Raw genomic sequence first — 24,382 nt, 5'->3', positions numbered from 1 at the left:
GAGTTCCAGCAGTTGCTGCACGACCAGGATCTCTGCAAGCAGCCTCCTGGTGTGACCACAAATCAACCAGAGAAGGTGGATAGCATGGAGGTGGCCTCACTCCTGGTGGCTCAATACGGGGAGCAGCAGGCCTGGGTCCTAGCCCTGCAGACCTGGGAGCAGATGGGTCTGAGTGAGCTGTGTGCCCAAGTCTGGAAAGAGGCAGCCTTGGAGTCAGGTGAGTAGGCAAAGTGCCCTCTGAGTGCTGTCTATCTCCTGTGCGTACCCCCTTTCCCCCATGAACCCCATCAGTCCTCCCTCTGGGCATTGACTGGCAACTGCACTTTCAGAGGGTGATCCAGGCCCAGACCAGGATAGAGCTAAGAGGCTTGCTGCGGCACAGGGGCCTTTCTGGAACTCACTACTGGCCAAGGGTATTCCCAGAAACCCATGTGGTTGACACAGCACCAGGGAGGGAGAGCTCAGAGGGCCAGAGGGACCACAGGCTGACACTCAGAAGGCACCTGCAGGAAGGATGTGGGTTTAACACCTACCTCCCAAGCAGGGACTTGCCTGGTCTTGGGCTATAAGCACAGGAGGGAGTGGTCGAGAAGCAGGTTCCTATCCTGGCACCACCACAGTGGGCAAGTTGCTTCTCTACTCTCTGCACCCATCTCCCCATCTGTAAAGTGAGCAAGTAAGAACCTGCCTCCTGGGCTATGGGAGGGTGAAACAGAGAATCCATGTTAGACATCTAGCACACAGTTTATTCCTAGGTAGAGCCCCATAACTTGTTCTGCTGCTACAGTTGCTACCACTGAGGATGCCACTACTGTTAGCAGCCATGGGAGGCAGAGGCTTTAGCCTCCTGTGGGGGGAGCTGAGGCACAGAGAGAAGTCGTGAGTTACATGGGGAGGGAGAGGCAGAGCCGGCACACAGATGCAAACTCCCTGGAGCCAGGTCAGGAACTGTGCCCGGCAGTGTCAGAGTGTCCTTCTGCATGAGAGGCTGGGGCAGGCTGCAGTGGGTACACTGGTCCTCCTGGCCTCTCTCAGTAATCAGGGTCTCTGCTTCCTGGTTCTTCCTGGTTGGAGGACCCCAGCGTCAGTGCCCTGGCTCCTGCCCACCCTGCTCACCAGCCTCATCCTCCTTAGCCACTTCCCACAGCCCAGTCTGCCCCATCCCTCTACTCCTTGGTTCCAAGTGGAACTTTCAATAGGGTTCCCCTCCACCACGGTACTGAAACACTATGACCCTGAATACTGGGGCCCCTCCAGGACTTAGAAAGAACTTGAAACTCTTGCCTGACATATGGACAGAGCTGGAAAGAGAGGCTTGCTGAGTTGGCATGAGAGCCCAGGTTGGTCTGCAAGGCAGCCAGTGGGTGTGCACCCAGGTGAGGCTGTAGTGCAGGAGGACCTGGGACAGGAAGCTGCATAAGGAGGACAGAGGAGCCAGAATGGGGTGGTGGGGCCAGTAGGCCTAGAAATGATCTTTCAGGAACATTCCAGTGTTGAGATCACATGCCCTCTGATTTGACAGAAGGTAGACTGAGACTCATGCAGGCCAGGCAGTGAAACTGACCCAGCCAGGTGCCATGTGTAACAGGGTCCTGACCCAGATGCAGCTCAGGTGCTGATCTCAGTGACTCTGAAGTTCCATGGGGTCAGAGTGGTACAAAGTTCCAAGGAGGATTCTGTTTTCCAAGTGAACCCTAAGAGGAGGGCAGGCTTATTCCTCAGCCCAAGCCCATTCCCTCTCCTGACTTCTGTCATTTCAGCCTTCACCACACTGAGTCAGCAGGCTGAAATCTCAGCCACACCCTGGCCTCTTTCTCTTTTCATCCCAGCATCCAAATCCACACTCACACAGCACTTGGAAACAGAGCCAGGGCTGGGACCCAGAACCAGCGATTTCTCCCTCGAGTCTGCTGCTGCTTTGGGAAGGACCCCACCCCAGTTTCCATGTCCCCTTCCCTCTTCCCCTTCCTCCTGTGCCCCCTCTCACTCCTGCTGCTCCCAAGCCCTGGAGCTGATGGCCACAGGCTCAGGCTCCATTGTCTGATACAATTACAGCTAATCCTGCTCTCTTTCAGTTTCCAATTGCATTGAATGTATTTACATCTCTTTCCTTTAGTCTATCTGTGTCCTTAAAGCTGAAGTGAGTCTCTTGTAGGCAGCAAGTAGTCAGGTCTTGGGGTTTATCATTAGTTTGTTTTTATTTTTTATCCCTTCAGCCAGACTGTGCCCCCCTCCATAGAGTGATTGGAGAGTTTAACGCTTTAGCATTTAAATAACTGAGAGGGAAGGACTTTTTATTGTTTTTGTAACTGTTATGTACTTCCCTTATTCCTTCCTTCCTCTCTTGCTGTTTTCCTATGTGATTTGATGATTTTCTACAGTGGTAGCTGTGATTTCTTTCTTTTTGTCTCTTGTGTATCTGGGTTTTGCTTTGTACACCATGATATTTACATAAAACATCTTATACTTACTGCAATCTGTGTTAATCTTATAACAATTTAATTTCAACACATACACAAATTCTACCCTTTTACTCGCCCCATATTATGGCATTGATGTCATCATTTACATCTTTTATATTGTGTATCCATTACCAAAGTATTTTAAGTACAATTATTTTTAACACTTTGTCCTTTTCTTCCTCTTGCAGCTTTACTCATTAAATTTATTACTGCAATATAATAAAAAATGTTGTGGTAGAAGAGGAAATCACACTAGTAAGAAATTTGTTGCACTCCTCCCTTCGGGCACTGAGCAGTCAGTGAGTCCTGACGTCATTGCTGTCCCATCGATGAGTCAGAACTTTCCCAAAGATAAATGCACGCGGAGTCTTGTCATAACACTTATTATCCAATATCCATTCAGTGGAGTTTGCAAGTGCAGGAGGTCTCCAGACCATTTCTCTAACTGCAGTAATGTACCATCTCAAGACTATATATTAAAGCTATAAAAAAAATTCAACTGTAAAGAAAAAAGAATACAGTTTCTTTATAAACATTCTGTGTCTCTTACTACCAATCACATATTCTTTTGTGAACCTTGAAAAACTTCCCTGTAAATCTGTATATTTATACATATATATAATGAGTATGTTTATGTATAGATAGATAGATTGATAGAGTGTGTTTGTGTAAAATGTTGGTAGCTGCAATTCCTGAAAGATCAGGTGTTTTCCTTAATCATCAGTATTAGTGTCAACAAATGAATGCAGATATATATTACTTTAGGAATTAAATATATAGTTGTGAAATTTACACAAGCCAAGGGACAAGAGGAAAATGAACTAGGTGGATGGTGTATTTGTGGGTAAATTACCAAAACATCTGTCTTTTTGAGTTAGCTGTCCCCTCACAGGTTGACCTCAAGGATATTCTCTCTTTATTGCAAGCACACCCACAAAGGCACTGGAAGCTCCCTCACTACTATCTCACCAGGTGGTGCCAGTATTGTTACCAGCAAACAGGTTCACTTCCTGGAGAGTTTCAGAGCCAAGTAAGGGCAAAGGACAGCAACAAGGGCTTCTGGGACCCGGGACCTTCACCTTGCAGTGCACTGTAGGTCACTTCACCAAGGGCAGCTTCAGTGCATTCCAGCTGAGCCCAGCATCTTTGTGCTGAGGGTGCTGACAGTGTGAACGGTTTGAACAGCCTAGGGCTGCTTCCAACTGAGAAGGAACAAAGTGAGCACACTTGCCCCTCTTCCAACATTCATTCTCTACAACTGGCTGGAGTGGGGTCTGGGGGTGACCTTGACTGTGGAATGAGGGCCTCGGATGGCAAAGGGGAGGCAGACAGAAACAAAGGACCTGGACAGAAAGATCAACCAGGCAAAGGAAACCAACAGGGGAGGAGCCACTGGATAGAGAAGAGCCACAGGAGACAGGTGACCCACCATGACCTCTTGGAGCCACCCACTCAGCTCTGGGGAAGTAAGTGTGGCACTGGAGCCTGGAGGTGGCAGGGCCCACAGGGAGGACATCACTGAAGTCCTCCAGTGAGGCACAGCTTCTCCCCATGCTCACTGGTGAAGATGGGCCTTCTGTGGTGTCCCAGCACCTGTCCATGTGTGAACCTGCTGCTGCCTGATGCAGTAGACTTTCTTCACAAGCTGCATCTTCAAATGTTAGTTCTTCCCTGATGCTTTGAGAGACACGGACAAGCCATGGCAAGAATTTTCTGTCCCTAATGAGGAAATCTCCCTCTGGCACTGCTCACTGAGCACACACCTGGCCTTGTGGCACATCATTTCCACAGTACCACTCTACCTGCTAAGCAGCCCCTGCCCTTTCCCCAAGTAGCTGGTGTATTGGGCATAGGATGGGGACAGGGAGGACCTGTCACTGAGGATCATCACTAGTGCTGGGGCACATGGCTGACCTGTCCCCTACGTGTTTGCATTTCTGTCACTAGGGTTGTTCTTGGGTTTCTCAATTACCTCCATGCTCTCTCCCTTTTCGAAGGTGAGCTTCTCAGTGACTGAGCTGAAAGGGTACAGTTTCTGGACCATATGCAGGACGTAGGTGCCCCATTGCTGGGGTGAGCCCTTCAGCAGGCTCAGGAAACTGAGGAGCTTGCAGCCAACTCATCCACCTCCTCCAGGTTGTAGGTAGAGGGGATCCAGCCCAAGTGCCCACTGTAGCTGCTATGCCAGCAGCCATCACTGCACTTCTCCATGAGAGTGACTCATGACCACTTCACCAGGGACAGTTCATCTACACTCTTGGTGACATAGGCAAAATTGATGAAGTCTGGGATGTTGAGCTTGTAGATGCGGTTAGCGCTGCCCACATTGGCAGGGTGCTCAGCATCCATGCTGGGTGTCAGGGTCGTGTCCCACCAGCTGGTCTTCCTCTTGGTCTTGCCAAGGACTAGAGTTTCCTTCAGGTTCTTCATGAGGAAGCCCTTCTCAGGCTGTTCTTCCTCTCTACATAGTTGGATAGCATGTAGCCTGTCCTGTTGCCCATGTTCCTCACCTGCCACCACGTCCTGGAGTCATTCAGCAGCCACTGTGCTGGTTCTTCCTTTTTTTTTTTTACAGTATGAATAATATTTTATTTGAATACATACAGTTTGAATGACTATCTCACATCCAAAATGGTTTTATTAGTTTTGTTGTTCAAAATGGTGTTAGTAGGCAAAAGGCCTCATTGACCAAAAAATTATATTAATGTAACAAAATCAAGAATGATGTGCTGATACCATACAGATTACGAAGTGGCTGTAAGCAAGCTATTCCTCCATCCCTCACAGAAAAAGGGGATCAAGAGTTAAAAATACCTTAGAAAAATAAAATGGTACTTGTAACACACTTACATAAAGGTCAAGCTTGAGAACTATTAATCCATGGTTCTCAAAAATGAGAGAATTAAACATAAAGCTAAAATCTGGTAAATCTTCTCATTTTCTTTTTTTTTATTTTGGAATTTTTTTTTTATTTTAATCTTTGTTCAAATACAGTTTTCTCCCTTTTACTCCCAATCCAGCCCACCCACCCAACACTCCCCACTTCCCTCCCATTACCACCCTCCCCCTAGTTTTTGTTCATGTGTCCTTTAAATTTGTTCCTGTAAACCCTTCCCATTCTCCCCTGAAATTCCCTCTTCTCTCCCCTCTGGTCACTATCAGCCTGTCCTCTATTTCAGTGTCTTTGGTTATATTTTGCTTGTTTCTTTGTTTTGTTGTTTAGGTTCCTGTTAAAGCTGAGATCATATGGTATTTGTCTTTCACTGCCTAGCTTATTTCACTTAGCATAACGCTTTCCAGCTCCATCCAAGCTGTTGCAAAGGGTAAGAGCTCCTTCTTTCTGCTGCATAGAATTCCACTGTGTAAATGTACCATAGTTTTTTGATCCATTCATTTACTGGTGGGCATCTAGGTTGCTTCCAGCACCTAGCTATTGTAAATTGTGCTGCTATGAACATCGGGGTGCAAAGGTTCTTTTGTATTGGTGTTTTAGTGTTCTTAGAATATAGTCCCAGCAGTGGAATTGCTGGGTCAAAAGGCAGATCCATTTTTAGTTTTCTGAGGAAGTTCCATACTGCTTTCCATAGTGGTGTACCAGTCTGCAGTCCCACCAACAGTTGTGCTGGTTCTTCTTCATGTCAAGTTCCTGGTCCTATTGGGCAACTCAGTCCCACCTGGCTGTAACAACTTCTGTCATCTTTCATAGAGTCCACCTTTGGTGCTCAGTTAGGAGAGAGGACTGGCAAAACAGAACTCCTGAAAAGGTGAATTTTTTAGCCGATGACAGAAGTTACAAAGCTGCAGGGATTCCCCAGTTCAAATCCCACTCAGATCTCAGCAGAGACTCTGATCTAGGAATTCACTTGTAGAAAGGAACATAAAATCTGAACTGTCTGAAGGGACAGAGTCGACACCACACACATTCTCACTTGGTCCTGGAGGCTGTCACACTGCTCAAGTCAGGTGCCTGATCTTCATCACCCAGTGACCTGCAGCATTCCCCAAAGACTTCCCAAGGCCACCACCACTGTCCTACCACCAGTGCCTCCAGCTCCCTCTACCAGCTCCCAGGAGTTGCTCCAGACTGACAAGCCCTCTCTGCTACAAACTTCTAGCTTTGCTGATACTTTTCTCCTTTAACCATTCTGCTAGAGTTGTTTACATACCACTGTGACAGCATTGCATATTCTAAATTTGACTATATATTTACCTTTGCAAGTGAGATTTATACTTTCATATGCTTTCACAATACCAGTTAGCATCTTTTAGTTCAGATACCTGGAGAACTCCTTTCTGCATTTCTTGGAAGTTAGCTACAGTGGTAATGAACTCCCTCAGCTTCTGTTTATCTGGAAAGCCTTCATCTCTCCTTCATTTCTGAACCTTTGCTGGGTAAATTATTCTTCACTGACAGCTATTTTCTTTCAGCACTTTGAATGTATCATCCACTCTCTCCAAGCCTGTGTATTTTCTGCTGAGAAACCTGCTCAAAGCCTTATGGGGGTGCCCTTGTGTATGATGAGCCATTCTGCTCTTGCTGCTTTTAGATTCCCTTTGTCTTAGATTTCAGACAATCTTAGTATAATGTGATGAGTGAAGTCCTTTTGGGGTGGGGTCTGTATCAGGACTTAGGAGTTTCATGTGCTTAGATGTCCACACCTCTTTGCAGATTAGGAATTTTATATAACTTTCACATCATGAAATATTCTTCTTCTTTGACGTTTCAATTATTTAAAAATATAGCAACCATTCTTATGTCACAGGTTGTACAACAGGTTGTACTCAGGCCATCTAGATTTGGCCTGAGTTTGCCAACTCCTGGGCAAAAGCATAAATGAATATGTAACTTATTAGAAATGTTAGTGGTAGGAGGAGAGTTTTGAAAGTTAAACAAATGTATTCTATACCTACATGTTCCATCTTTCCCTCCCTCACCTAGGAATCACAGAAAAATTCCAGAAGCAAAAGAGAGAGAGTCCCTACCCCACACAGTCACGGAAAAATGAGGATATCCACCAAAAATTCACACAACTGCTACTTCTACACAGATCTCAACCCAGAGGATATTATCTACTGCTCTGGATGATGAAACACATGGTGACAGAGAATCAAAAACATTTTATTGAGGTCGGAGACTTATTTGACCCAGACCCAGATACCCAGGAAGAGGCTCTCACAGTCATACTGCATGGGGTCGCTGGAATTGGGAAGTCAACCCTGGCCAGGCAGGTGAGGAGAGCCTGGGAGGAAGGCAGGCTGTACAGGGACCACTTCCAGCATGTCTTCTACTTCAACTGCAGAGACCTGGCCCAGTCCAGGACAATGAGTCTTGCTGAGCTCATCTCAAAAGACTGGTCTGACCCTGCAGCTCCCATTGGACAGATCCTGTCTCAGCCAGAGCAGCTGCTCTTCATTCTTGATAACTTGGATGAACCAAAATGGGACTTTAAGGAGCAGAGTTCTGAGCTCAGTCTGCACTGGAGCCAGCAGCAGCAGGTGCACACACTGCTGGGCAGTTTGCTGAAGAAAACCTTACTTCCTGGGGCTTTCCTGCTCATCACAGCTCGGATCACAGCTCTGGGGAAGCTCATTCCCTCTTTAAAGCAGCCACGCTGGGTGGAGGTCCTGGGATTCTCTGAGTCAGCCAGGAGGGACTATTTCTACACATACTTCACAGATGAAAGCCAAGCAGTTATAGCCTTCAACTCAGTTGAATCAAACCCGGCACTCTTGTCCATGTGTGTCATGCCCTTGGTGTCCTGGCTGGTCTGCACTTGCCTGAAGCAGCAGATGGATCAGGGGCAAGAACTCTCACTGCCTTGCCAGACGACCACTGCCCTCTGTCTGCACTACTTTTTCCACATTCTCCAAGTTCAGTCTCTTGGGACTAAGCTCCGGGACTTCTGTTCTCTGGCTGCTAAGGGCACCTGGCAAGGAAAGACCCTGTTCAGCCCTGAAGACCTCAGAGAAAATGGGTTAGATGAGGACATCACCTGCACTCTCTTAAAGATGGGTGTTCTTCAAAAGCACCCCAGCTCTCTGAGCTACAGCTTCATTCACCTGTGTTTCCAGGAGTTCTTTGCAGCAATGTCCTGTGCTTTAGGGGATGAGGAGTTAATAAGCATCAGAAGCATGAGAGACTTGACAGAGGGATATAAGATAGAAGACATGTTTGGGGACCCAACTACATGTTTTCTATTTGGCCTTTTGAGTGAGCAGGGGATGAGAGAGATGGAGAGCATGTTTAAATGCCAGCTGTCTTGGGACAGGCATCACAAGCTGCTGAGCTTGGCCAAGACAGAGGTCAACTTCATGCAACCAGACCTAGAGTCATATTGTTGGGACTTGCCCCACTGTTTTTATGAGATTCAGGACAAAAGTTTTCTGACAGAAGTGATGTCTGATTTCTCTGGAACAAGTACATGTGTCCAAACTGAAATGGAGCTCCTGATGTTCACTTTCTTCTTTAAATTCTGCCAGCAGGTGAAGAGGCTTCAACTGAACGAAGATGGACCACAGAAACAAACCTGGAGGCTCTCCAATGTAGTTCTGTGAGTGCTCCCCTGCCCTTCCCTCCAGCTCCTCTGTTGTTCCCACTGTCCTGGGACCTGTAGGAACTCCCACTGGCCTGTCCCCTGTGGCTAAAGGACTGAGGTCACTAAGGACTTCTAATGGCCAACTCTGACTGCCATTCTCCGTCCACCTAGGACCCTATGCAGCAGTGTCTGAATATGTGACCTTCCCTACCTGCTCTGGGAGGCCTGCTGTGGCCCTGCCTTGTACTGCTGCTTCTCCCCCTGTCTCTGTCATGATGGCCACCTTTGCTCCTGGTGCACAATCACCCCCAGGCTCATGTCAGCTCCCATCCACCCAGCCCACCTGCCTCTGCTTCTCCCTCTTGACATGCTTCCCTCCAAGGCACTGCTCACTCAGCTGCTTCAGGCATGCCCTTGATGGTGTTGACTATGACATTGTCCCTAATATGTCCCCAACCACCTAAAATGTGTATCTCCAAAAAAGGGTCTCCATTTTGCTCTGCAAAACCAATTTTCTTGTGTGTGTGTCAGTGGTGCACAGTTGCACCATTGCAGGGACCCCCTTGAAAGCCTACCTGAGTATGACCAAGTGGCTCTCTCCCATCATTCTCCAAGCCCAGCAGCATTATTAACTTCCACATCCAGTTCCCCACCTCAGTGGCAGTATTGATCCTTTATTTGTTTGAGTAACTCTTACCCCTGTAGACTCATTTCATAAATGCATATTAAGGACTGATTTTATGGCAGGCCCTGTGGATCACAGATTAATAAAATACATATGTGTCTCAAGGAACTCAAATCTGGGAGAGAAGACAGACATCCATCCAGTAACTAGAACAGAGTAAAAGGACTCTGACAAGACAGACACAGATGAGGCAGAATGGTAGCCCTAGGAAGGAAGGGATCCCCAAAGTGCACCACAAAAAATCACAGACTCCAAGGAGGAAATGTAGGACTTGGGTGTTCTATTTTTGGATTTATAACATTTTTTTATAATATAAAACTTACGTTCATTGTAGGAAAATGAGGACATATAAATACACAACAAGGTCAAAATTAATTATTAGCCAGAAATCCATCACTCAGAGGTCACCATCAATAAAAATGCAAGTGTATGTCCTCTAGTCGTATTTTTATGCACATCTCTAAAGCAAAAGTGAGCCACACTGCACACTTCATTTCACAGTGTTATTTCTTTATTTTTATACAAAGACTGTCCTCTCCTGCTATGAAGTAGCCTAAGACAATGTCATTCAAATGAGCATATGGTGTTCCATAGGGAAGGTGCCACAACTATCTGACCATTATCTCTCATCAAGCACTTAGGTTATTTCTAGTTGTTATGGTTACAAAGGTGAACTGGTCTTTAAAGGACCTGGGTACAGGTGTCACAAGTGGTGGTGGCCTTGGAAGTACCCTGAGCAGGCAGAGGCAGAGGTGAGGTGAGTAGCTGGAGGAGTCAAGGGCACCACGATGAAGAAGAGAGTTTTCAGTGCACAGCGGCACCTGGAGTCTGGGGGGACTCCCACGGGAAAGTCAGAGGCTGTAGCTGCTGTGGGCAGGGGGATTTTAAAGACACTGAGTTAGCCAGGCAAGACAGAGAGAATAGCAAGGACACTGTAAACACACAAGAAGTCCAGGAGGAAATGATAGAGATTGTCCCAAGGCTGTGGGAGGGAGACAAGGACCAACAGGAGACAGGATGTATGAGCAGCTCAAGTATTTGGTTTGTAATTAAGCACTGTGCCTTTTGATAAAAATTTTTATTTTTTTCTTTTCATCTCTCTAATTAAAGATTAGAGTTGGCAAATGTGCAAAAAAACCCAAAAAGTTTAAAAATGAATTATTCAACTTCCCCAAAACTAAATAACTGTTTTTTAAAAAGAAATAAATAGATTGCTGGGGGAGAGGGGTATAAGGGATGTTTTGGTACCTTTGCGGCACATATACATCTTAGAGCTGTGAACATTACAACCACACTGAGGTTTGTGAAAGTCTCTGTAGCACTTTCCCATTCTCACGGAACCCTCTGCAGCAGGGCCTCTTGTCCCCTTCTGGCAGTGAGGAGACTGAGTGAGGCACAGACCAGTGGAATTCTCGTGCTGACAGCTGGCTCCAGAGCCTCTGCTCCCCGCCTCTGCTCAGCTCTGCAGACCTGGGAGGGGGAAGGGTGAATGGAATTGGGGACTTATCGGGTCAAGGTGCTACTAGGCTGTGAAGGTGGAAATAGTTGGCAAGAAAAAAGAGATGTCATTTTGCAACGTGAAACAGAGTCTGAGTCACTGTGCCTTGGTACTAGATAAAATCACTTAAATAGTGTGTGAAAATGTATAATTTAAATTGGTGGAAATTACACAAGGCAGTCTGCACTTAAACTCCCAGACGAAGCCCATCATCCTCTCCCCACATCCTACAAATGTCCCCTTCTGAGACAGTCCCCTTTGCCATCTCTCTCCTGGACACCTTCACTGTGTCTTGCTATCCCGAGAGGGGGCAGGGTCCCATTGAAGCTGGACAGCAGCATATGTAGTCAGACACAACATCCAATCACCAAATTATCTTTTTCTAATTAATCTTAATGTATTTTTCCACTACCATTTTGTCCTCTTATACCCCCCTCCCCCAGCAATCACCACATTATTGTCCATGTCCATGAGTCCTTTTTCCTCTTTGGTCAATCCCTCCAACACCTAACCTTCCCACTGCTCAGCTATCCTACAAAATTATCTATAAACTACTTGTCCCAGACTGTGTTCCCTCCTCCAATCTCCTCCTTTCCTTTCTGGGAACTGGGACTTCACAACATCTGTGACACAGAGAAAAGGCAGGTCTGCATTGAAGAGAAGATGACTGTCTGTCTCCCCAACTTCTGTGCCAGACCCTGTGCAGAGCACCGCAGGTCAAAGAGATTAACAATATCAGCCCCTGCCCACAAGAATGTCCCAAACTGAGGCAGAAATAGATCCACCAAGTAAACACTGCAGTTCACAATGGCAGAGGCTGAACCCACAATGTGTGGTACAATGAGAAACCACACAGAAGAGGGGCATTTAGCCCAAGGTGGTGGGAACAGAGGGGCATCTGGGGTGGCTGACCAGCCCTGGGGGTCACCCTGCCTGCTGCAGCCTGGTGCTCAGATTACCTGAACCCCACTGTGTTGTGCAGGGTTGTGCACATGACCACCCTCTCAGCACACACACAGGTCTCATCTCTTCTGATTCTCTCTCTCTCAGGTCCAGCTTGAGCCCATTTACAGATGCCTGGTGGCAGATTTTCTTCTCCATTTTCTATGTTGATGGGAGCCTGCAGGAGCTGGACCTGAGTGGAAACTTCCTGAGCTGCTCTGCAGTGCACAGTCTCTGTGAGGCCCTGAAATGTCCTCACTGCCACCTGGAGACCCTGAGGTGAGTCTGACCCCAGTTCTGTTCTGAAACAGGGATGGATGGGAGATCCAAGATAGTTGTGTTCAGGATGGGGGTGTGGTCTTTGTATTCAACAAACATTCACTGAGCCCCTCTCTGGCCATGCACTGTCCAAGGGGCCATGGCTACAACAGTGGGTAAACACAGAGAGGATTCCATCTTCACAGAGCTTGCAGGTGATTACCATTAACCATACAAACACATGTGTACTTACAGGCCCAGATAAGGGCCTCCCATGAAAACAACTTTAAGAAAGCGAATATGGAAGGACATCTGAAGATACAGAGGATTTACATAAGTGGACTAGGAGGGAAGAAAGGTCAAAGTCCCTGTGCAGAAGGAAGGAAGGGCTGTCATGGAATTGAAAGCCGGCCAGTAAGGCTGGAGGATGGAGAGTGAAGGAGCTACAGGGATCATGCAGCCAGACCCTCTATGCAAGGTCCCGATGGAATCTGGGGATGCTTTTCTAATGCAACATGATTATAATCAAAGGTTCATCAGATCAGTAGATTTTCAAAGGAGAAATACACTGCAATATTAAAAGAGAATGGAGGAGAGCAAAAGCAGAGGTTTGGAAACCAGTTCATAGGGAAGTTTCATCTGTTCCTATTAAATGGTGAGAGCTTAAACTTAGGGATATTATTATAGTTTCTGCATGTGATGTTTTGAACTACAGTGTTGTCTATGGAAATGAACAGAAGTGAAGGGATTGAAGAGATCTAAAATAAAGTAAAATAAACCAGAATGAGTGATAGATTGGACTCACAGAGAAAGGAAGATGGAAACATAGAAGATGACCTTAGGTTCAGGCCACAGGAACACATGGGATGGTGGCACCTTCACTGAGAGGGGAAATACTGGAAGAGGAGTGGATGGGGGATGGGATATCATGGGTGGGGTTTTGTGCAGATTTATTTCAAGTTCTTTTGAGGTAACCAAGGGGAATACTCAAGCAGACATCAAATAAATCTCTGTAAAAACAAGATGTCTCATAAAACAAATCCCCCAAAAATTGTTTAAAAGTGAAATCAGAGGACTTCTGGCAAGATGGAGGAATAGGTGGACGCACCGTACCTCCTCGCACAACCAAGATTGGAACAACAATAATTTACAACAATAATTTACATTCAGAATAATGCCCAGATCTGGCAGAGGATTTATCTGAATGGAAGTTGGGCAGCCAAGAAGTTGAAGTAGACGCGTTCATCCGGACTGGTAGGAGAAGACGAGCCTGGCGGGTGCGGGGCTGGCGCGTGGAGGTCGGGGAAAGTTTGGCACGAAATCGGCGCAACAGCCATCCGGGGCGCAAGAACGCAGCGGTGATCCCTGAGTACACAAGCTGCGGCTGGGGGAACCAGTGAGACAGCGATTGTGGACCAGGGCAGAGCTCGCAGCCCGGGAGCCCAGAGAGGGGTCTGAGTCCAGGAGAACGGAACTGCCGCCATTGTCTTCTCCCGTCCCCACTCTCGCTCCCGCCCTGCCCCCACATATAACATCACAATCTAGCGACTGGGGTGCCCAGCCCTCGTGAACACCTAAGGCTCCGCCCCCCACCATAACAAGAGCGACCAGACAGGGGGAAAACAAAAAAAAAAAAAAAGGAGAGACAGGGGAAAAATATGTTTTCAACAGAGCAGATCAGTCCCCCAGGACTCATCCTTTTGAGCGACCAAGAAATAGCCAATCTATCAGATGCACAGTTCAAAACACTGGTGATCAGAAAGCTCACGGAATTGGTTGATTTTAGGCACAATTTAGATGAAAGGATGCAGGTTACCATAAAAGAGATGCAGGAAGATACTCGGAGGAGAGCCAATAGTGAAAGGAAGTAATCTGAGTCTCAGAACAATACAGTGGACCAGAAGGAAGATAGAATCAACCAAGCAGGAAAGCATGATGAAATAAGAATTCAAAAAATCAAGGAAAAGATTAAGAGCATCCAAGACACCTTTAAACGTTCCAATATCCAAATTATAGGGGTACCAGAATCAGAAGGGGAAAAGCAACAAATTGAGCACGTATTTGAACAAATAATAAAGGAGAACTTCCCCAATCTGGCAAAGGGAACAGTCTTCCAAGAAATCCAAGAAGCTCAGAGAGCCCCAAAGAAGTTGGACCCAAGAAGAAACACACCAAGGCACATCATAATTACATTAGCCAAGGTAAAAACGAAGGAGAGAATCCTAGAAGCAGCAAGAGGTAAGGGGACAGTCACCTACAAAGGAGTTCCCATCAGACTGTCAGCTGATTTCTCCAAAGAGACCTTACAGGCAAGAAGGGGCTGGAAAGAAATATTCCGAGTCATGAAAGACAAGGACCTACATCCCAGATTGCTCTATCCAGCAAAGCTCTCATTTAGAATGGAAGGGCAGATAAAGTGCTTCTCAGATAAGGTCAAGTTAAAGGAGTTCATCATCACCAAGCCCTTATTTTATGAAATGCTAAAGGGACTTATCTAAGAAAAGAAGATAAAGAAAAGACATGTATAGTAAAAGGGCAGCAAACTCACAAATATTAACAACCACACCTAAAGCAAAACCAAAAGAAACTAAGTAAACAATTAGAACAGGAACAGAACCACAGAAATGGAGGGCACATGGAGGGTTAGCAGCAGGGGGGTGGGAGGAGGAGAGAGGGGGAAAAGGTATAGAGGATAAGTAGCATAGAATATAGGTTGAAAATAGATAGGGGGAGGGCAAGAATAGTATGGGAAATGTAGAAGCTAAAGAACTCATAAGTATGACACATGGACATGAACTAAAGGGGGGAAATGTGGGTGGGAAGGGGGGTACAGGGGGGAGGGGAGAGAAGGGGGAAATGGGACAACTGTAATAGCATAATCAATAAAATATATTTTTTTTAAAACTGAAATCACACAATTTTATTCTCTGAACATAATGGAATGAAATTGGAAATCAATAACAGAAGGAAATATAAGAAATTCACAAATATAGAGAAATGAAACAACACGTTCCTAAATAAACAATGTATCAAAGAGGAAAGCAGTCTTCCAGCCAAGGTGGTGGTGGCATAGGTAGACACACTGTGCCTCCTCGCACAACCAAAAGAACAACAAATTTAAAAACAAAAAACAACCAGAACTGACAGAAAATAGAACTGTATGCAAGCCCAACAACCAAGGAGCTAAAAAGGAAACATTCATCCGGATTGGTAGGAGGGACAGAGATGGGGAGCCGGGCTAAGAGAGCTCACAGCAAGGCAGTGGCTGGAGGACCAGGGAAGGCAAGGCATCAGGTAGCGGAGCAGGTGGTGCCACATTCTCGTGCAGATAAGCTGGGAGGAATAACTGGGGAGCCAGACAGACCACTCAACCCAGGGTTCCAGCACAGGGAAATAAAGCCTCAAATCCTCTGACTAAAAACACCTGTGGGGGTTGAGGCAGCAGTGAAAGAAACTCCCAGAGAATTTGTTGGAGGGACCCACAAGGTCCTAGAACATACACAAACACACCCACCTGGGAATGAGAACCAGAAAAGCCCAATTTCATTGTGGGTAGTGGGGGAAGTGACTGGAAACCAGCAGAGAGCAGAGCAAAGGGCACTGTTCCCTCTCAGACCCCTCCCCACATACAGCACCACAACACAGTGACATGTGTTGCCCACCCTGGTGAACATCTAAGGCTCCACCACTTACTACATAACAGGTGTGCCAGGACAAAAAAAAAATGGCCCAGATGAAAGAACAGTTCAAACCCCCAGAAAAAGTACAACTAAGTGACGAAGAGAATGCCAACCCATCAGATGCACAGTTCAAAACACTGGTAATCAGGATGCTCACAGACTTGGTTGAATATGGTTGTAAATTAGAGGTAAAAATGAATGCTATGAAAAGTGAAATAAAAGAAAATGTACAGGGAACCAACAGTGATGGAAAGAAAACTGGGACTCAAATCAATGGTTTAGAGCACAAAAAAGAAATAAACAGTCAACCAGAACAGAATGAAGAAACAAGAATTCAGAAAAATGAGGAGAGGCTTAGGAACCTCCAGGACATCTTTAAGCATTCCAACATCTGAATCATAGGGGTACCAGAAGGAGAAGAGGAAGAGCAAGAAATTGAAAACTTATTTGAACAAATAATGGAGAACTTCCCCAATCTGCCTAAGGAAATAGACTTCCAAGAAGTCCAGGAAGCTCAGAGAGTCCCAAAGAAGTTGGACCCAAGAAGGAACACACCAAGGCACATCATAATTACATTTCCCAAGATTAAAGAGGAGGATAAAATCTTAAAAGCAGCAAGAGGAAAGGAGATAGTCACCTACAAAGGAATGCCCTTAAGACTGTCAGCTGATTTCTGAAAAGAAACCTTGCAGGTGAGAAGGGGCTGGAAAGAAGTATTCCAAGTCATGAAAGACAAGGATCTACATACAAGATTACTCTATCCAGCAAACTTTCATTTGGAATGGAAGGGCAGATAAAGTGCTTCTCAAATAAGGTCAAGTTAAAGGAGTTCATTATCACCAAGCCCTTATTATATGAAATGTTAAAGGGATTTATATAAGAAAAAGAAGATCAAAAATATGAATAATAAAATGACAACAAACTCATAGTTAATAACAACTAAACCTAAAAAAAAAAACTAAGCAAACGACTAGAACAGGAAGAGAATTGCAGAAATGGAGATCACATGGAGGATTATCAACAGGGGAGTAAGGTGGGGAGAGGGGTAAAAGGTACAGAGATTAAGTAGCATAGATGGTAGGTAGAAAATAGATGTGGGGAGGTTAAGAATAGTATACGAAATGTAGAAGCCAAAGAACTTATATGTTTGATCCACAGACATGAACTAAATGGGGGAATACAAGTGGGAGAGGGTGTGCAGGGCAGAGGGGAATAAAGGCGGGGGGGGGGGGGGAATGGGACAACTGTAAAAGCATAATCAATAAAATATATTTTTTAAAAAGAGGAAAGCATAGGACAAATATAAAAATACTTTGAGATGAAAGAATATCAAAATGCAACATCCCAAAACTTATTTTATGCAGCTAAATCAGAGCTTAGAGGGAAATGTGTGGATATCAATGCCTAGATTTTATTTATTTTTTAAGATTTTATTTATTCATTTTTAGAGAGAGGAGAAGAGGGGGAGAAAAAGAGGGAGAGAAACATCAGTGTGTTGCCTCTCACACACCCCCAAGTAGGAAACTTGCCCTCAACCCAGGCATGTGCTCTGACCAGGAATCAAACCTGTGACCCCTTGGTTTGCAGGCCAACACTCAATACACTGAGCCATACCAGCTGGGGCTGAATGCCTAGATTTTAAAAAGAAGATAAAAGCTAAAACTACACACCCATTAGACTGGCCAAAATGTAGAACAAGACACCACCGAATGCTGACAAGTTTGTGGAACAACAGAAATTCTCATACATTGCAGATGGAAATGCAAAGTGATGTGACCTCGTTGCAGATTCCTACAAAACTACACACACCCTTACCATATTATTCAACAATCATGTTTTTGTTATTCACTCAAGTGGGTTGAAAACCTATGTCCACACTAAATCCTATATATGGATTTTTATAGCACCTTTACTTATAATTGCAAAACTGGAGAACAGCCAAGGTATCCTTCAGTAGGTGAGCAGATAAACAAATTGTGGTACATCCATACAGTGGAATATTATTTAATGTGGGGAGAAATGAGCCACAAAGCTATGAAAAGACATGAGAAAAACATAAGTACACATTCCTAGGTGAAAAAACACAATCTGAAAAGCTACATACTGTACAACCCCAGCAATGTGGAATTCTTCAAAAGGCAAACATATGAAGACAGTAAAAAGATCTGTGATTGCCAGGTCCGGGGGCAGTAAGGATGGACAGACAGAGCACAGTGACTATTCTGTGTGACAGTGTAATGGTGGATACATGTCATTTTACATCTGTCAGAAGCCATAGAATATAAAACAGCAAAAGTGAACCCTGATGTAAACTATGAACTTTGAGTGATTATTATGTGTCAGTGGGAGCTCACTGACTGCAAATAATGTCCCACTCTGACATTGGATGTTGGTAATGGGGGAAGCTGTGTATGTAGGAGCAGGAATATGTAGGAATTCTCGTGCTTCTGCCCAGATTTTGCTAAAAAACTAAAACTGTCCTAGAAAACAGTCTATTTAAAAAAGAAAGAAGAAGGGGCAGAAGGAAAAGAAGGAAGGAAACCAGGAAAAGAAGAAAAAGGTGCTCAAATCAATAATTTAACATTCCACTCTAAGACTCAAAAAGAAATAACAATAAAAGGAGCAAATTTAATGAAAAGGAAGCAGAAGAAAGAAAATAATATAAACTGCAGAGGGAATAAATTACACAAAAAAATACAAACACAGAAAATAATGACCACAGAAGATAATTCATTGCAAAGATCAGCAAAATGACAAACCTTTAGCTAGACTGCCTAGGTCAAAACTGAGATGGTGCAAATCACTAATATGAGGAGTGAAAGAGAATTCATCACAATTGACCTCATGGACAATTTTAAAAGAACTTTATTGAAATATTATGAAATGCGTTCAGCTAACAAATCAGATAACCTAAATGAAATGGACCATTTTTTAGAAAAACATAAGTTACTAAAACTGACTGAAGAAGATTTAGGAAATCTAAATAAACCTATAACAAGTAAAGAGATTGAATCAGTAAACAAAACCTTCCTACAAAGAAAAGTCCAGGCTCAGATGGCTTCACTGATTAATTCCACCAAAACTTTAAAAAATAATAAACAGCAATATTCTCATACTCTGCAAATAAAAAATAAAAAATAGAAGAGGGAATACTTGCCAACTCATTCCATGATGGCAGTGTTACCCTGATAGCAAAAGCAGACAGGAATACCAACTTATATCACATACTAGAATAAACTCAAAATGGATAAAAGACTTAAATATAAGTTGCAATACCATAAAAATCCTAGAAGAAAACAGGCAGTAAAATTTCAGATACCTCTACTAGAAATATTGTTGCTGATATATCTCCTAGGGAGGGAAACTGAAAAAATAAACACATGGAACTATTTCACATTAAAAAGCTTCTGCACAGCTAAAGAAATCATCAGCAAAATGAAAAAAGAACCCACTGTGTGGGAGAACATATTTGCCAATGATACATAGGAAATGGGCTTAATCTCCAAAATATATTAAAAACCCATATGACTCAAAACAAACAACCCAATTAAAAAATAGCAAAGGGCCAGAACAGACACTTCTCCAAGGAGGACATACAGGTGGCCCATGGACATCTGCAAAATTGTTCAACATCAGTAATCATCAGAGAGATGCAAATCAAAACCACAATGAGGTACCCCCTCAAACCTGCCAAAATTGCTCTCATTAATAAATCAACGAACAAGTGCCGACAAAGATGTTTAGAAAATGGAATCTTAGTCTAGTGTTGGTGGGAATGCAGACTGGTGCAACCACTCTGGAAAACAGTGTTGAGTTTCCTCAAAAAATTAAAAATGAAACTGCATTTTGACTCAGTGATTACACTTCTGGAAATATATGCAAACAATCCTATAACACCAATTCAAAAGAATATATGCACCCCTATGTTCATAGCAGTGTTATTTACAATAGCCAAGATCTGGAAACAGCCTAAGTGTCCTTAAGTAGATGACAGGATAAAAAAGCTGTGATACTATATGCCAAAATGGAATACTACATAGCAATAAAAAAGAAGGAATTCTTCTTTTTGCAACAGCATGGATGGAACTGGAGACTATTATGCTAAGTGAAATAAGCCAGTCAATGAAAGACAAATAGCATATGATCTCACTTATAATTGGAACCTAATGAACAAAATAAACTAATGAGCAAAATAGAATCAGAGGCATGGATACACAGAACAGACTGACATTGTAGGGGAAGGTGTGGGGACTGGTTGAAAGAAACTGAAGAGATTAGATAAAGAACATATGCATGACCCCTGGACATGGACAATGGTGTGGGGATTCACTATGGAATGGGGGATGGGTGGGAGCAAGGGGGCAAAGGGGAAAAAATTGGGGACAACTGTAATAGCATAAACAAGTAAAAGTGTTTTATAAAATGAGACAAAGATAAGCAAAGTCATCATATGGTATTAAAAAAAACTACAGACCAAAATTTCTTATGACTATAGATATGAAAATACTCCATAAAATACTGAAGACATATTAAAATAATGGTAAAGCACGACCAAGTGGTGCTTGTACCAGGAATGTAAACTCATATTAACCAAAAACACTGATTGATGCAATATATTTATATTAATAGAATAATTGATAAAATCTACATGATCATCTCAAAAGACATAGAAAAAGCAGTTGATAAAACCAAGCACCATTTCACAGTAACAACACTCAGCAAACATGGAATACAAGGAAAGTATCTCAGCCTGACAACAACCAGCTACAAAAAACCCACCACTTACATTACACTTCTCTGTTTCCTGGTTCTACCTTAAGCTTTACACCCTGGTGGGAAGACAGCAATCCACTGTATATCCTTGCATTAGTATTACATTGCAATAGAATTTCACAGTCTCAGTATCAATTCTGTATCCACTCCAAGAAATACTTTCTTGGGCCCTCAAAAAAAAAAAGGTATAAATGACAGAGCCTGGAAAGTTATTTCCATTTTCCACATAATAAGACCTGAAGCTCAGGAAGGTTAACTGACTTGCCCAAGTTTACACAGCTAGAATGAGAGGGCTTGGACTTGAACCCAATGAGTGTGCAGCCCAGCACCACCTCCAGCTCTTCACCATGAAAACCAGAATCGAAGTCATGCTGACTCAATGAGGTGGTGTATTACAAAGTAGTTGTTCACAAGAATACTAACTGGATAAGGCAGATGTGGATATTTTCTCACTAGAAAAGTTGATTCTATATAAAAGAATGCATAGCACATGGACAAAGCAGAAGGAACTGGTGAAAAATAAAATGTGGGAAAGGGTTGGAGATTGAAAGCAGTGATTCCAGAAAGAAGGGAGGCAAGAGGATGTGGAATCAAAGACACAGGACAGTAGAGCCTTGGCCCCTTGGAGAGAGAAGGAACAGAGAAGGGCTGCATGAAAACTGAGATGCAGGGCTGTGTGAAATCAGGATGGAGATGTAGAAGAAAGTCAAGGGCTTGGGTCCTATGGTAGCAGCATCCTTCAAGCACTGTTCTGAACTCTTGGGATACATTATCTTCTTTGACCTTGGCAACCACTGTGTGCAGTAAGCATGGTGAATTCATGTTACAGATCAGCAAACTTGGCGATGAAGAAACCTGCACACAGTCTTCAAATAGTAACTGACAGAAGAAAGATTGGACACCAAGTCTCTGGGAACCAGAAGAGTAACCTGGTCCCAATTTCAGTGTCCTCCACCTCATGCAGGGAACTTCACACTGTCACATCCCAGGCCTCCTCCAGTGGGCACCTGCCAAGCATCAGTCTTCAGCTCAGAACCCAAACTCAACACCCCCCTCCAGCGTGCCCCAGAGGCTCCTCAAACTCAGTGTATTCTAAACTCCACTTTCCTCCCTAAGCAAAGAAAGCCTGATCCCTCTCTTAGGACAAGCTAGATAATCATAGGAACCAGGACAGAATGAACATGCTCAAACATCAGTGAAAATGTGCCATTAAAGGAACTAACATACAAAGATTTATTCCTTCCTCTCGTTCTATCACAAGGTGTCCTTTATTTGCTATTTAAAGTTGCCCTCCCTCTGGCATGCTGTGGGTACCCACAGAACCTCTCAGATGCCTGGGGGCCGTACCTACAAGTGAGTGTGACCACAGACCACCAGATGCCAGGTTTCTCCTCCCAATAGCTGCTAGACCCACGCAGCGTGCTGTAGACTGGGTGGAAAAATCAAGTCAGACTTCTCCTCCTCCCATGGGCCCATCAACCCAAACCACAGAGAAGACTGCCGAAGGCCACCATCCCAACACAAAGCACATGGGAGACCCATCACCTTGTAGGGTATTTCCATGAGGTACTAAGTATATTCATCATAGTCGGTGAGAGTCTTTCCCCCAACAAATCACCAAATGTGCCAGGCTGTTGTCGCCAAGCCCTAATCCTCCAAATGCCATCCCTGATCCTCACCATGACAGATGGGAAGGCTATCGAGGGCCCCACAGCATCAGGAGATAGGGAAGTGGGTGGCCAAGAACTCTTCCCGGATTGGGGGTAGGTAACAAAGGGATGGGGACACATGTGAGGCAAAGCTCCATTGTACCATCAGAGTTCACTTACAAAACACAAATTCAAAGATAAAATTATTAAGGAACTCAAGATGGCAACCACCGAGCAACAAACCACAATGTTCATACCCATCATTCAAGGCACCCTCATGTCTGCTCCCCCTTCACTGGTCAATATTAACTCCTCATGCCTCTGCCTTCAGCTACACCCAACATGCCCCTCTTCACTCTACTTCGTTCACTCATTAACCACATAGTTACTAAGTTCCTACTATGTGTGAGACCTGCCCTAAGCCCTGGAGTCCAATTAAAAATGTAAACTCTTGCCCGAAGGAGCATATATCCTTGAGGGGAAAACAAAAAGCAAATAGACAAGTGAAATATATTGCATGTGATTTGGGCTGTAGAGGAAAGTAAAGCAGAAAGGAATAGGGGCTGGGCCTGGAGCTGAAATTTTAAACAGAAAGGGTCCTGAGGCAAGATTGCCCCAAGGCAGCTATTGAGCAAATTCCTGAAGCACGTGAGAGAACATGCTGCTATGAGCTATCAGGTGAGAAGATTGTCGCTGGTAAAGAAACAGCAGGTGCAAAGGCCCTGAGACAGGACTGTACCTGGAGTGTTTAACAGCAAAGAGTTCAGTGAGGATGCAAATAAAAGGAATATAAGATGAGAACAGAGATGACAAGGAGCCCTTTGTCATCTCTGGCAATTTCCAGAGTCCCATAGTCAAAGACAAGGACCTTAATTCAAAAAAACATCGAAACATAAAAGGCTTTTGATCAAAACATCTGAAAAGTGACCAACTGTTCTTTGTTTCTGTCATCCCCAAGTGCCTGTGCATTTCTGTGGGTCTAGGGGAGTCTCATTTACACCTGCCTGACCCAGAGAGGTACCAGTGGGTGCTAGTGGGTGTGTGTACTATAGGATCGACTAGTGAGTAAACTCAAGGTTCTTGGTGTGTATCTCCCACAGGTTGGCTGACTGTGGCCTCACAGCAGAGGGCTGCCAGGACCTGGCCTGTGGTCTAAGCACCAGCCAGAACGTGACTGAGCTGGACCTGAGCTTCAACAAGATCCTGGACACCGGGGCCCAGCACCTTTTACAGAACCTGCAAAAGTCCAGCTGCAAGCTGAAGTGCCTGCTGTAATTGCACCTCATTGACACTAATTTTAAGGATGGGGCAGAGAGAAAGTGAGAACTAGGCAGGACAGGGTTATGGAGTCAGGGAAAGCTAGATGCCCTCATGTTGAAACCACCAAAGCATCCCATTCAGCTAACTGGGCATTTGGCAGGGCTGATGTAGTTAACAATTAGACCCAGGGTGCAAGTGGAATGTTGGGTAAGTCAATCCTATAAAGTTGATGCGAGGAGGGCAAGGTTTGTGAGAGTCACACAAACAGTGATGAGCTGCATCCTTTGTGGCTCCTTAGCTGCAGAGGAAGTTACAGTCTCCCAGATTATTGCAGCCAGACACATCTTTGTCTTCCTTTAATGTCACCAAGGAGCCCCAGAGGGCCACAGGCTCTAGAAAGGGAAACCAACCCTAGTTATCCTGAGGAGGAAGCCTTGAACAATGACCATGGGCCCATGCAAATCTCTTCCACAGGCTGGTCAACTGTGGCCTCATGTCTGCCTGCTGCCAGGACCTGGCCTCCATGCTCAGTGACAGCTCCAGCCTGACAGAGCTGGACCTGAGACAGAATGACCTGGGTGACCTCGGTGTGAGACTGCTGTGTAAAGGGCTCAGGCAGCCCATCTGCCAACTGAGGCT

General features: G+C 44.6%; 1 protein-coding gene and 1 pseudogene across 1 annotated transcript in view; one reads left to right on the top strand and one right to left on the bottom strand.

Moving 5' to 3' along the window:
* LOC114515347 (NACHT, LRR and PYD domains-containing protein 1-like) overlaps positions 1 to 24,382 on the top strand; it is a 233,377-nt gene that overhangs the window by 181,384 nt on the left and 27,611 nt on the right. The window lies entirely within an intron of this gene.
* On the bottom strand, positions 4,384 to 6,159 carry LOC118502268 (annotated as a pseudogene).

This window comes from Phyllostomus discolor, chromosome 8 (genome assembly GCF_004126475.2).
Source record: "Phyllostomus discolor isolate MPI-MPIP mPhyDis1 chromosome 8, mPhyDis1.pri.v3, whole genome shotgun sequence".
NCBI lineage: Eukaryota > Metazoa > Chordata > Mammalia > Chiroptera > Phyllostomidae > Phyllostomus > Phyllostomus discolor.
The sequence above is the reverse complement of the archived record's forward strand: the minus strand, read 5'-3'. Positions and strand labels throughout refer to the sequence as shown.